The sequence below is a fragment of the Pithys albifrons genome, chromosome 1 (genome assembly GCF_047495875.1).
Source record: "Pithys albifrons albifrons isolate INPA30051 chromosome 1, PitAlb_v1, whole genome shotgun sequence".
NCBI classification, from domain to species: domain Eukaryota; kingdom Metazoa; phylum Chordata; class Aves; order Passeriformes; family Thamnophilidae; genus Pithys; species Pithys albifrons.
In genome coordinates, this window is record NC_092458.1 from 63,406,440 (window position 1) to 63,419,734 (window position 13,295).

At 35.9% G+C, this 13,295-nt stretch overlaps 1 protein-coding gene across 6 annotated transcripts in view; it reads right to left on the reverse strand.

Annotated features, from left to right (window-relative positions):
* Nucleotides 1–13,295, reverse strand: part of NBEA (neurobeachin) — a 488,059-nt gene that overhangs the window by 180,837 nt on the left and 293,927 nt on the right. The gene's annotated exons all lie outside the window — the stretch shown is intronic.

Sequence of the window (13,295 nt, forward strand, 5' to 3'; positions counted from 1 at the left end):
AATATTACTGCATTATATATTCTAACAGTTTAACCCCCTGCTGTCATTGCTAATCTTTACTAACTTGATTAGGCACTGGGACCCTCACAGCAGTCACAGTTATGGAGAGCAGCTGCTGGGAGTCTGTAAACTGACCTCTACAAACCCCAATAAGATTAAATTGTCGACATGGTGACCACTCCATCTCAGCCTAGTATCTTTCTGTACAACTACGGAGCCAGCCCTCCTAGGACTGTGCTGATTCCATGGGCAACACGCTCCAGGTATCCCTGGCTCTGTTCAAGAGGCTGCTCTGGCTTTGCGTGGCAGCCTGGTGCTGGCACATCATGATGAACTGACCCCACCTGTGTCTGCTGCAGTTGTTATTTATATTGCAATGTGTTTCTGGAACTGGCAGCTTTGACTGGCATGTAATTTAGTTTCCCTAGAGAATCAGAGAAGTGACTGTTAATAAAGGAAGGCTGGCTTTAATAGATTTAATAAAAACCAGAGAAATCTAAATCACATTTTCATTATTAAGGATCTTTGAAGAAATGAGGGAGAAAAACTATGAAATTGAAAATTGTATATATTTTTACTGGAAATAACTTCCACCAAAAGTAAAACCAAATCACATTTTTGCTTTCTGTAATAGATAAATACCTGAAAATGTAATCAGAGACATTCTATGTATTTTTCTCCAATTTTTCGGCCTAATATCTGACCAAATGATCTTCTTCATGTGAACCATTTGTAAGTAAATACTTTACTGCTGAATATGCTTTCCTCTTTCAAATTCTCAGATGTTTAGCTTTGTAAAATGAGACTGACACAAACTATGCCAATGAGGAGACTGAAAATACAGGCAAGGCCAAAGTGAACGTTTCTCAGATGAAGTTGAGCCTTTTTAAACAATAATATTTGTAACTAAAGTCAGAGTGTTGTATATTAATAAAAAGGTCCTACATAAAAATAAAAGTAACTATGGTGGGCACTTACTTTTTTCAGTTTACAGGTAAGGAAACAGATTCAGAGTGGTCATGGAATTAATTTTTAGAAGTTGTTAATAATGTCATTACACATATTTGAGATTTCAGGAGTTCTTAGCATATGAGAAAGGATTCTGCACTGATTCAGCACTGATTGCAAACAGCCAGTGGGTGACAGTCGGATATGCCCAGTCCAGCAAATGTTCCAATGCATTTCAGACTCGTGAAAGGCAGCCTTCATTCTGACTGGAACCAAAGGAAGTCCCTCTAATGGGAACTTAAAACAGTCAAATGTTTATATTTGGATTAAGATGTAGTTTGCCACTGTAACTTGTACACACAAGACTGGATTCATATTTCATGACTGATGACCTTTACAAATCCCTGACAGTTTGAAAGGCAATATCTCGGCGTATATTGTAGTTTGATAAATTGCAGAAAGAAACCAAATTCTGGTGTGGATTATTTCAATAGGCATGATATACAAGCAAAATAATTAAGAGTAATAAGATTTTCCTAAGTGTCTTTCTAGCCATTTTACGAAAGTATAGTAATGCCTGAGAGTAAAACAGCTATGTCGCACCAACAATTATTTCTCAGTGGAAAGGACATCAAGGACACTTGCAAGTAAGAGAATTGGATCAATATTAACGCGATTTTCATTTCATGCTTCCCCAACTCCAGTAAGCTGACAATATACTCTGATTATGTGAACTGCCTCTGAGTAACATAGAAAAGGTTATTAGAGCAAGAGGTGGAAATGGAATGCACTTTTTATATTGACAGGTCTGCTAATAGAGTGTACTGATTTTCAGAGCCATGCAATGTGTTTTCACAATTTAGTTTTGACAGCAAAAAGGAATTTAATTTATTCTTAATTCAAAATATTCATATGTAAGTAAAGGTTTCTCAAGACTGGCCACTGAAGAGGGTAATCAAACTACTTCAACAGAAAAATTTAATTAATAAGGTAAGAAACAAAAAGTGATTGAATTTAAATATGTATGGCATGATCATGAAATAGTGAAATAAATCTACTAAAAGAGGCATTCTATGCTTTTGAAATAGCATCTGATAAAACCTTTTTAAGATGACATAAAAGTGAAAAATACATCTGTGTCATGTCTTAACATTCAGGTCTGGATTATGTCTGGAAAGTTTCAGACTAGTTCCTGAGCACACATTCTCCAGGAAAAGCCATGTTCTGACTCTCTCTGCTTGCAGATCCTAAAGCCAGGATCAATGTTGTTGGACTTATAAAGTGGCACACTCCATAGTGAGGAACTGCACCCCCACATATGCCAGCCTTAATTTTGCTCCCTGCTCACAAAAAATTCTAATTGAAAAGGCTAATAATGATAAAGCCTTGGAAAGAAATTAAATCCTCTTTGGAAAAACAAACGGTTGATAAAGCAGTGGCATGTAAGGAATGGCATGGCATCTCTCAAATTCCATGAAATTTAAGTGGTATCCCTCTTTATGGAAGTGGGCATGGAACCAGATTATCTTTAAGGTCTCCTTCAAGTCAAGTCATTCATTGATTGTATGATTCTATGAAATGTGATTTTATCTCCCTTAATAGGGTATTCTACCCCAACATTTCTAACCTTTACCTAATATTTAAAAATTAGAGCCTCCAAACCATGGGACTGGCTCAAACCTGAATATTTTAAAAAAGAAAATACATACTACGTATCTGTAGTATTGGAATCTGTCTTTTAACTTTTAAATTCTCCCTCTTTGTGGCAAAAGCATGGATGGTTATGCCATTGCCCTCATCACTTTAGCTTTTTCTATCAGAGCAAAAAAATATCAGCTCTTTGGAAACATCCACTGTACAGAGACATAATTGGACAGATAAAAATTCATTTTCTAGTGCAGGGAATGAAGGTGTAGGAAGTAAGTTTAAAATTATTTTATAGTAGCTATCATAATTGCCTAGTTAGGGAACCATTTCCATTTCTATTAAGACTACTTATTTACAGAAAGCCTCAACAGCTCAAGATCAGTGCTATGAGAAAGCCATTTCCCAACAGTTCTGAAATTACTTTTGCTTTTCTGGAATGGTAATCTTTAAAAGTGAAACTCTGCTCTTCTGAGGCATACAGAAGGACCATCTTATGCAGTCTTTACAGACAAAATCTCCTGAACATGAAATAATGTCATCTGCAATTGTTTCTTAAAAGAACTGTCACCATTATATAGAAATAAATTTCTCAATATAAAAATGTCATTAGAATGTCTAAACTTAATTTGCACTACATGGCCTTTTGTGGTACAGTTCTAGCTGTTTCAGTGTGCAGCACTGTTGTTTGTATCAGTACAAATTGCATTTTGCCCTCACATAGATGACCACATCTTCAGAACTGGTTAACATATTTTCACTTCAGCGGTAACTGGTGGGAGAAACTTCTCACATTTCAGGGTTGATCAATGCCTATAGCAACACCAGACACAGGGCAGCACCTACAGGATATACACATTTGTGAGGCAGCAGTATGGCCCTAACATTGCGATTGTTTAATTCTTAGTGCTGCTAAGGAGGGACTACGCTCTAGTAGCAACAGACAGCACTTCTGTTTGGGTCAAGCTGCTGTAAATACACATGCTCCTCCAAGTTAGAAATTATCTAGCAATAGCAAAAGTTATCTATCCAGGTATCAATTATCTATCAAATTACAACCAAAGCTTTGCTATTTCCTTGATTTGAGACACAATTTTACTCTGCATTTTTAAAAAAAAATTAATTTCTTTTTAATTTTTATTTTAAACAAAAGTAGCTGCAGTTATAAAATGTCTTTGTTTCATCTAGACTAGCAGATGAAGTGAAACAGTAGTGGTACACAAGATATCAGCAATAAACAGATTTTGAGGATCTATCATGAAAACAGCTCAATGAGTTAATGACAAGATTTTCATTATTTTGACTCTGAAATGGGTGAATAGTAATCACCATCCCAGGCAGAAATCCTGTGTGTGAATCAAGGAGAGCTAACTCACAGAAATCTTAGCAGCAGTCAGCAATAAAGAAAAAAGGAGGACAGTATTTTATTTCACTTTTCATTAAGCTGCTGCATGGGGTCTATGACATCTCCTTCTGCTTCACTCAAAGACTACAAGAGAGCACAAACCTTCCATGGAATTGCAGGGACACTTGCAAAATTTCTATGCTTGTGTTAGATTTTCAAGCACTAGCAGCACTATTTTTCATTCAGATGAGAGCTGAGCTGCTATTTAGAAAATATGATCATCTTTCTTAAGGGCATAGGATTGAATGACCTGTGCTGTATGGCAAAAGAGCCACTAATAAAATGCACAAGGACATGCACAGCTCTTTCAGATGGGAAAGGATATCTATTGTAGATGATCAGGACAGATTCACTGGGAGATATACTCTTTAGGTACACAGTAAAGATAAGAAAAAAGTCATGTCATGATGTAAGGTACATGATATGAAACCCAAAATTAAATAACTGGAAATATTCATGATATGCTGGCTGATAGGATTCTTACCAAGGTATCTTCCTTATCATGCTGGTTCATGGTATATTTCACTTTTCCATAAAATGTATTTGGCTTTTAATACAGTACTTTCACAAGGTGTTTCTTCATCCCTACCTGTGACTTGCACCACACTGAAACTCACAGCACTGAGTACTTTTTATGCGCATTTCAAAGCTAACACTATAAAATAATGAAACACAAAATAAGTGGTATTGAAGAACTCAGGCTACTTGTAAGGATATGGAATAACTCGTGCACATATACTGAAATTTTCCTTACTTGTGTACAAATCTTACTATTTACATTAAAAAGTGTACAATAATTTTAATGTGATATAATAGAAATAGATGTTATGTGACAAACGTTAAGTAGTGCAATACATAAGTAAAAATACATTGGTATCTTAAATATATGTTGTCTCTGAAAATGAATTACTTTATTTTCCAAATCTATGCATACCAGTTCCATTTACTTTGTGAAAGACAAGGAATCACCTCTACTGAAAAGATTTCCACAGTCTGAATCTGTTGATTTAACCCTTGCAAGTAGCCCAGAGGCTCACAGAAACCTAAGCCCATTACCTGAAAGCCTTCATGCCTCCTGCTGACTGTCAGAACGAGTGGGATAGTAAAGTCATTTTAAATCTTTACTATGATCTTCTAATTCTACACTGCTAAGGTTGTAGCACTGCTGAAATAATGTCCCTCCATTCCAGCCATGTGCTCGCCAGGTCTTCAGAAAACACAAACAATACATATTTCCACTTACATGCGAAGTGGAGAACAGAGTCCTGCAGTCAAGACATCACGAATAATAAAAAACGGAGAAAATTTAGAAAAGCAATATTTTGTGTTTTAACTATAGCTAAAGATTATTTAAAGTGCTGTTACTCCTTAATATGAAGTTTAAAAGCATAAAATACAGGAGACAAGAAAAGCAAGTGTTCAAACCTGAGTCCCAAGACCTAAATTCACCCAGCTGTGAAAGCTGTCCTGAAAGACTGTTATTAGACTTCCACTGACGGAATGTTCTTTGAGATGTTTTGGTAAGATTCACTGACTATACGTGGGCCAAGAACTTCTATTTCTTTGCCAATTAGGTATAAAAATGAATAAAAAGAACAAATACATCTGTCACAGGGATTTAAATACATTTATCATCATAGTGATTTATGGGGTTTAGTAGATAAATTACTTGCATTTGGCAGAACAGACACATATTGTGGATTCTTTTTACATGAAAATATAATGATAGAAGGGAGAAAAATTCAGCTAGAATTCTAAAACTGACAATGATTGCAATATGTAGGTCTTAGGAATGGTTTTGCAAGCCAATTTGATTACTTCAAGAACATTCTGGGGTCATATAGTTTCAGATGAAGAATTGAGAAACAGAGGTAGTTATGCTAACTGTTGGTTAAAAGTCAGAAATTCTGCAGTAAAATCTATTAGCTCAGACCTATAACAGCAGCTAAAATTCAGGTCATGCTGGATAACCTGAAAATCTCAGAGGAAAGGCATTTGAAACCCAACACAGAGGTTTTGAGGGAAAAGTTTTCACATCCTATTTGCCTCTGTGAAAAGCTTGAATTAGAGTCAAGACAGAGATTCTGACATTCAAGAGTTGAGGAAATCATTAGGGAAAAAAAGACCATTTAGTGAAACTGTACTTAAAACTTATTATAAAGCTGCCACAAAATTCCTGTGCTAGAAATAGCATATAACAGAGAGAAGATATTTAGAGACTGCAGAGTATTGATAGGATGCAATTGCAACTCATTTACATCACCTACTCAAAGAGCAGAAGCTCGGACAATGAGTGTTGAGGACAATTCAGCATAAGGGTTCAGTACTCCACCTAAGCAAATTCTATTACCGTTTACATCTTGAAGGTGCCTTTCATTACATTACAGTGGGTTATAAAAGTAAGAATCATCATAGTAACAGATTATTAAGATTGTGCTTTGCAGATCCTTATATTAATACCTACTGTAAGCTCTCCTTCCTAGACTTTCTTTAAACAAAACTGTATCTTGAAATAAGCCTGAAAAATATTAACAGGACACAACTACCATGTAATAGCTTCCCTATAATCCTGGGAGGATGGAATATTTGGAAGATTATTTGGAGAAGCAGTGGATGGCACTGTTGGGCTACAATTATAAGGCTGTAGATGAAAGTCTTATACTGCTACACTTTAAAAAGGACAGATTTTTGTGACTCCTTCAGGCACTCAATTCAGATATAAACTCATTCAGAGTAGACTGGAGATTGCACAATCAGTGTGGAAGTTTGTATACTGAAAGGAAGTTTTGTAATAGGAGAACTTAAAATGCTCACAACTAAACATCAAGTAACATATGTGTGTTTTCTGTCCATAAAGTGGATGCTGTATCTTAAAACTGCTCACAATTAATGGTTAAATTGTGTATATTTACAGACTAAAATTAAGTGGGCATTAATAGGGTGGGGGAGCAGGGTTTCCTTTTAGTCAAAGGCTCTCATTCTTCAGTTTCTCTTATGCAAGATATTGGGAAATCATCCTAGATAAGGGTGATCATCTGTATTTCCCCAGATCAGTATATTTTATGGAATTGGGGTGGGGGGGAAAGAGGGGCTAATTAGTCCATTAACTGAGGGGAAAATAAAAGAGTAACAAAAATACTGCCTTGGCTTATGCAGTCATGACAAACTCAACTTCAGTGGTAATAAATTCACTAAGCATGAGGAAATTGATATTACAACCGCTTTATACTTGTTCAGCATCTTCATTAATGATCTGATTGATGAGTCAGAGAGTTCCCTCAGCAAGTTTGCACATGACATGAAACTGGGAGGAGTAGCTGATATGCTAGAGGGTCATGCTGCCACCCAGGGGGGCCTCAGCAGGCTGAAAAAGTGGGCTGACAGAACCACATGAAGGTCAATAAGAAGTGCTAAGTCCTGCATCTGGCGAAAAACAACCTCAGGCTCCAGTGTTTGCTGGGGGTCACCCAGCTGGAAAGCAGCTCTCCAAAAAAGGAGCTAGGAGTCCTGATGGACACCAGGTTCAACATGAGCCAGCAATGTGCCCTTGCTGCAATGGTGAATGCTATCCTGGGCTGCATTAGACAAGGTGTTGCCAGCTGGTTGAGGAAGATGATCCTCATCTACTAAATGCTGGTGAGGCCATACGAAGAGTTCTGGGCTCACCAGTACAAGAGAGATATAGATCTCTCTCAGAATCCCAGACTATTTTGAGTTGGAAGGGACCCACAAGGATCATTGAGTCCAACTCTCAAGTCAATGGCCCACACAGGGGATTGAACCCGTGACTTTGGCATTATCACAACCAAGTTTTAACCAACTGAGCTGGTCTCTTACACTTACTTTTACTACTAAACTGATACAGATATTCTGTAGATATGCCTTGTTTACCTTGAGAGGACAAGGCTCAAGTGGGTCATACATTTGTGTATAAATACCTGCAGGTTTTCAGTACTTCCAAGGATGGAGATCACACAACTTTTCTGGACAACCTGTCCACTGTTTGTCCACCATGACAATAAATTAAAAAACAAAAGTGCCTGCTGCCTTTCATTCTGTCACAGATGACCAACAGATAGCTGGATCAGTTTAGAAGTAAAAGTAAATGTTAAAGAATCCAACAAAAGGATCTACAAAACTCAATTCTGACAGCAAGGCTGTTTATACAGATATACTATAACAAAACAATATTTTAGAGACAAAATTGAAAGCATAATTTGTTCTTTAATTTCTTAAATGGTACATTTAGAATTCTCTCACTGCAGATACACCTAGAAAACTAACTGGGTTTTATGAATCTAGTGGGTCTGCTAGCATCATCACTCTGATAAGTGATGATTCAGCATCAGTTCGTCTTCAACTTGCTTTCAGTTTGAATCAGTTAATGAAAAAATACTTCTTTCTAACAGATGGTTATGAAATCCATGTTGTTGAAATTTTTCTAGAAATACATTTTCAATAAGCACTGAAAGAAGACAGGGTAAAGATAATGAAGTCTGAGATCTTCATGAAGCTGAGAAAAAATAAACTTACTTTTTAGATATATACAATTATGCAGTAACTTTGACAGACAGTCTTGAATTTACTGTAAACAACAGTGGTATTTTCACACCTCTGGGTTATTAGCAATGACATTAGTGTCAACAATCTAATATATCAAAGTGTAGAACCCAAAATGCAGGATGGAAATGAAGATCAGCTTCTAGTTGGACATTTGGACTTCCTAGAATAAGGTGCTTGATTTTACAACAAAGCTTCTGAACAGAGATGATGAAATTGAGCATCTCCACTTCATGGGATACTCTCATTTCTCCACCTGTATTATTACCAGAAAATATCAGGTAAGTTTGTTTGTAAAACACTTTCTAGAACAACATTTGGTGCATACCAAATGAAACTACCTTCTTAACAGGTTCTCTGGACACTCCTATCTTGTTCTAACACTGTCTGCAGAAGGTAAGACCAGCAGTTCCTAGAACTCTGGAGCTGTGGGAATCAACTGCTGTGGACTTCTCAGCACTGAAGGGGTTGCTCTAGAGCTAGAGTTTCTGAAAGGTCATCTTGAGCTACCTCTCTAATATTGAGGACCCCAACATAATTGATTCTTCCTTTAGGGTCCCTGGGACACCTCGATACTCCATTCTGAAGACAATCTCTTTTTTGAGTATGGGTTCCCAGGTATTTCAGATCCCCAGTTTCATAGCAGGGAACACCCACAGCCATTCTTTTAGTGTTTGCTCAAAGCTAAATGTTCTGAGAATATAAATCCTTCAGTGGCCTGAAGGAATCCTGCCTTCCATTCTTTTGATAGTCCATCAAAATTCATCTGCTGCCATGACAAGAGATTTCAGATGTAAACATTTCAGATTTCCAAACTAGATGCTTTTTAATTCTGCTTGTGTAATGAAACTGTATTTCTGATGATAAGCACACACAGTATTTGGTGAAACTCAGAACACTAAAGACAAGTCCCAGAAGGAGCCATATACAGTCTGCTTCATCTAGAATTGTCCTTGAAATAAGGTTGCCAATTAGATGCCCCAACATATAATGGAATGAGCACCCTAAAATATGCAAATTCAAAAGTCACATGTGGCTCTATTTCACATATAAGACATATCTGTAGCTTTATTTCAAAACCTGAATGTATCACATATTACATTATGAAAGTGCTTCCCCCTTCCCCCTTTTTCATTCAGAGCATTTAGGATCTGTCATGATAATCAGCCTAACAGGCTAAACACTCTTGAGCACAGACAGTAGATACATTTCATCAGTTTACACATGTATGTTTAGAACATGGGCACTAATTTCATGTGTAGTCTAGAAAATGTGGTCTTTCTTGTACTCCATTTATATACAAATTGTTAGTGAACCAGAATCTTTAAAGACTCAAGGATCAAAGCTTAAAAAAAGTAACTATTTTGCACTTAAGCTAATCTTTGTGGGCCAGTATTCTGGCAGGGAGGTACAGTAGTGTCTCATCTATACTAATCTCCAATGACTGTAAACTGTTAAGGTGATTAACTCAAAGAGGCAGTTCTTTCACCACATGTATAGAAGACCTGGGGGTCATATTTGCATGTTTCATATATCTATTGTAGTAAAATTTGGGGCGGACGTAGAGTTTATAATAATTTATATGATCTTCTCTTTTTTCTTTCTTTTCAGTCTGCAATTTTATGAATTACACTGAAATTCCATCTAAACTCAGAATAAGAACTGTTTAAGTTATTGACACTACAAAATTAAAACTCTATTGAAAGTTTCCAGGTAGTTAAAAATCCCATTACAGCTTGCACTTGCACACTGCAGCGAGTAGCATCCCTTCAGCTTCACAAAAGGGAGAAATGAATGTAAATTTTGATTCAAGACAGAATTTAACTAAAACAAATGGGCACAGATACAATGCTGAACCAATTATGGCTGCATGTTAAATCTGGGTATGAAAGTAATTTTAACAGATTGCAAACAAATCCAATGCCTAATATCAAATTCTTAGAAATGGAGGAGGCTAATCCAAAAGGAAAAAAAATCCAGTCCACCTCCTGTAAATGCTGCTATGGCTTTGACATACGTACACGTCTCAAAGGACAGCTAAGTATATAGCCATAAGAATACGCTACAATTTTTCACACGGTTCTATATAGTCATAGAAATACATTGTAATTTAATGCAATACTTTTTACTTGTCAGGTACTGTGAGCATATATTGATATGCATGCATATGCATGCACACACATATGTAGGCATATTATATTTTATAAAAGATCCAAACATGCATGCAAGAGTTGACTAACAGACTGTAGTTAAATAGAAACTTCAATGCAGCAGAAATTTTTTGAGACAATATTATATTCCAGTAGTAGATAATATAGCATGTTTCCTACAGAAAGAAGTCACTATCAACTAAAATTAACACTTTTTTTTTTAGCCCTTCAAGGTAGAATTTAACATTTGTTATTACTTCTTTAAAACAAACCTAGAGATCATATACATAGTTTTCATTTCCAAGACTCTTCTATTCCTTGATGACTGCAAATACTATATAATTACAGTATCCATACATACAACATTGAGTCTGATTTAATATTAGAGTAGCTGTAAAGCACTTTTTTATTTATCAAGGTCATATCTTGATGGCTGCACAAGCTCAGATAAATCAGGTGTTAAGCAGGCACATCTCCAAGGAATCTGGAAATTCTCTCATCTGCAATCCTCAGCATATCTTATTATTTACTGCCAAAGAAATGACTGATTAATTTTGTCATCTTTGCTCTGTGATTTTTGCTCAGCTGAAACTGCTTGCCCTCTTCTGCAATGCCTGATCAGACCTATTTAAGTTGATGCCTTTGATCGTAGACACTGAGGAGCTTGCTGACTTAGGCTTTGACTAAACATTCCTCCATTGAAATATTTATTCCCAGAATCCTAAATGACAACTGACAGTCAATGTACATAATAAAAACTTTTAAGATGTTGCCACTGTTTTACTGATGCTCAAAATAGCTTTACTTGTACTAGAGATATCAGTCAAGATGAAAAATTGAAACAAAAGCCAAACAAATTTTGCTTTGATGAATATTTTATTTCTCACAAACAAAGTATCTGAGGTCAGGAAATAAAATCTATTACTGGAAAACTAAGCAATATGATTTTTTAAAAAAATGCTTTAAATTCTTTCTGTAGTGTGATATTATGCTCACTTTTGGAAGCTAGGGGCATTTTACTATCAAACTTTTCCAAACAAAATTATCAAAACAAAGTCAGTAAAAAACCCAACCACAACGAATGTTAAACCGTATGGAAAAAAAAAACCTGCCTCTAGCTCTTTATTAATCACATTCCACCACCAGAGGCAAAAAGTACATCAAACTACACCAAATCCTTTTCACATGACAACCTCATAAATTATTCAACTCATTAGTAACACCAAGAAAATAACATCAGTGTTAAGGATGTTTTCCTACAGAAAAAGGTCAGCTAAAAGTTTCACTATTAAAATCCAATGGCTTAAGCCTCTGAAAAGTAAGTACATGTAAATATAATCCATGAATTATAACTTTAATGTATGCTGGTTTAAAATTCCATGTTAATTTAAATACATATGTGAAAAGCTAGAATTATTTATTTTAACTCAGGAAACCTCAATCTATTTCAATTTTTATGCAACCACTCAGTTTGATGTGCACCACCTGTGAACACACCTGAGCTTTAATTTTCCTGTATGCTGAATGCACTAACAGGTGTTATATACATATGAAGTTCGTGCTTTTGATGATTATTTGCCCTTCAAAAGCAGCACAGCAATTAGCACAATTTTGTACCTGCCTTTCATAAAATCCCTGTTTTGATGTTTTGGAAGAATGTGGAGAAAAGAACCCTTTGTCAAATATGAAATACTATACACCACTGGGGAGAATGGCTTCCTTAACCCAACTTACAGACAGTTTATGACTTGATATCCTGCACGATAGCCTTCGTGTTTAAATAAGTATTAAGTTACACTTGCTAGTATACCTGCACACACAGATATTAATTCATATGTCTAACCTTGTTTGAATCCCAGCTATTTGCCTCAACAACCACAAAGTTGGTGAAATGTGTAGGTCACACAGGGTTAGCTTTATATCTATCATATTCAGAACTTCTGGCAACCTTAGCCTTTGGCTACATATCAGCTGAAAGGTTCTACTTGCCTTGTGAATGATTACTTCCATTTCTTACTCCTAAATGCTAAAGAATCATAGCATTTTCTTTTAAGCACTACAGATTGAAAAAGAAAGGGGACAGTAAACCATCTTAATATTCTTTAAATACTTCTGTCTTTTATATGTTAGAGATGTACTCAGCTCAAACCCAAGAAATAAACTTGTTTTAGATTTTTTTGAGTATTCAGGTTCCGTCTGCTGTACAGAAATCAGTAATATATGAAACTTATAGATTATACAAGGGAATTTGTAAGCATGTTCTTATTCCTGTTTTATACTCCAGCTACATCTCCAGGAATGTCATACGTCATCTAATTCTTCACTTCCGAGATGGAAGATTCCAAGTAGTCAGCTCACTACTCAAACCACAAGCTATTCTTAAAAACAATTATTTTAAACAAGTTGTTACACGTTCCATAATTTGCAGAAAAAAATACTTTTGGCTGACATTATGCATGCCAGGATAAAAATTCTGACATATTTTAATTCTTCATTCACAAAAGGTCTCCAGTGGAACTATTACAACACATTAGTTTGATGACCTAACAGTTTTGTTCAGTCACTCCAGAGAGACAAGTTCAGTTGCT